Here is a 2,500-nt window from a genome sequence, read left to right on the forward strand (position 1 = left end):
ACACACACACACAAACACACACACACACACACAGTAACACATAAACTCACATATGAAATATAAACATTCGGATATATTATTCAATCTGTACATTTTGCAGGGGGCGAAATATATTGCAACAATGTTTTATTACATTATCATCTGATAATAATGCATAGCAGATGAAAGGGGAGAGTAATGGATATGATAAAATCTTTTCTATTAATATTGATTACTCTGAAAGTGATGATTAAATCGTAACATGAATGATAATAATAACACAACAGTTACAGCTATGCTGATATAAATTAATAATGTTGATAATAATGATATAATGAATATGACGGCGGCAATTACAGTGTCAGTAAAGGTGATATATTCATACTTTATGTTAAGTGCTGTCATAAAACCTAGTGCCTTTAGTGAGAGAGAGAGAGAGAGAGAGAGAGAGAGAGAGAGAGAGAGAGAGAGAGAGAGAGAGAGAGAGAGAGAGAGAGAGAGAGAGAGAGAGAGAGAGAGAGAGAGAGAGAGAGAGAGAGAGAGAGAGAGAGAGAGAGAGAGAGAGAGAGAGAGAGAAGTATAGAGACAGACACAGACATCCGCCATGGCATAGGATAATATATCAATAGACAATCGCCAGTTTAAGCTATCTAACCAAGCATAATTCATCATCAAAACGCTCTCCATATCAGCAAAGACTAATAGATTGATAAATAGATTGATAAACGAACTAGGTATATTAACAGAGCATTCAAATTAGTTGGCGAAGATTCATAATTTAGAAAATGATTCCCTCTCGGTTAGTGTCATGAGAAGTTGAGTATTTAAAAAAATGGAAATTCACTTTTAATGATTATGAATGTATGCTATATGATGTATGAACGCACACATGCACGCGTTCACAACCCCCCCCCCCCCCCCCGCTCCCCACACACACACACACACGCTCGCAGATACACACACAACCACAACATACACGTGTATGTGCGTGTGCGTATGTACAAATATATTTCTGAATGTACGCTAAAAAAAAAAGTAACAGGCAGTATATATCATTAACTTCAATTTCCAAAGCTTGTCCAGTCGTTTTAAATCCGGAAATAGATTCTCTGGTCAAAAGAATAGCGTTTATTTCGTTTATTTCATATGAAGTGTTCACCTTTCAGGCTGCACTTAAAATAAAAAAATAAAAAAATTACAGATATTTTTATTTATTTCTTTATTATTTTTTTTTCGGTTACGCACCGTCATTCCATTTCTCTTTGTCAGTTTACTTTAATTTTAAATGTGTATATTTGTTATTTTTCTATTCATGAACTCGTTAATATATAAATTAAATCACTTATCGGAAGTGAAATTGAATAATCCAGCAACACATTGATATAAATGTACAACCTCGAACCACAGGTGGAAAATGGGTGAGAGCAAGGTACATATAACCAGGTAGCTCCACTTCCGTTTATCCTATTATACTAAAAAAATAAACTAACATTTTTCCACAAGTACTCTGGCGGTTAATGGTAAAGAACTCTTACTTATTATAAATAAAAGAAGGGAATTTCGGTTATTTCTGGCAATTATAACAGTATCTAGTAAATTATACAAAGATATATCTATATATATCTGATATATCGTAGTGTACTCTCATTGGCTAAACGTTAGTGATGGGCGATGCCCTTTTTTTATATTCAATTGATTACTTTGATTACTTTTGTGATCAGTAATCGATTAGTAACCGATTACTTTTCGATTACATTCACCTGGAAATAGATAATTCAGTGGTACATTTGTAGAGTATAAGGTATACATTTATGGTTTAAATGTAGTCTCTCTCTCTCTCTCTCTATCTCTCTCTCCCTCTCTCTCTCTCTCTCTCTCTCTCTCTCTCTCTCCCTTTCGCTCTCACTCTCTCTCTCTTTCTCTCTCTCTCTCTCTCTTACTCTCTCTCTCTTTCTTTATCTCTCTCTCTTTCTCTCTCTCTCTTTCTCACACACTCTCATTCTCTCTCTCTCTTTCTCACTCACTCTCACTCTCTCTCTCTCTTTCTCTCTTTGTGTAGGTATGTGTAAACTTACAATCGTCTTTTCCTCCCCCCCCCCCCCCCGATGGTAACGGGCGCGGAGGAACAAGGCGAGTGTATAAGCACTCGTACCCCCTTGTAGAGTAAAAAAAGTGGCATGCTGAGTTGTGTTGGATTGAAATATATTGGGTTTGGGAGTAAGCGTTTGGTAATCGATTACTGGAAATTAATTTTGATTACCGAGAAATTTCACGTTGTAATCAATCACGGCCACCACTACCAAACGTGATGACGTCAATAACTCCGCCCCCTTTCTTGACCCTGTCAATTTTTTTTTCGGGGCATTTTCTTTGAAAGTAGTTCAAAAATAACAAATATAAAAAAATGATTGAAAAAGAAAAGAAAAGAAAAGAAAAACTTTACTATTCACCATGAAGAAAGGAGAAAAGGCGGTTCTTCCTCGGAAGTTGCCAACTAGGATTTCCATCAAGACGGAGTGAG

This window comes from Penaeus chinensis, chromosome 31 (assembly GCF_019202785.1).
Source record: "Penaeus chinensis breed Huanghai No. 1 chromosome 31, ASM1920278v2, whole genome shotgun sequence".
NCBI lineage: Eukaryota > Metazoa > Arthropoda > Malacostraca > Decapoda > Penaeidae > Penaeus > Penaeus chinensis.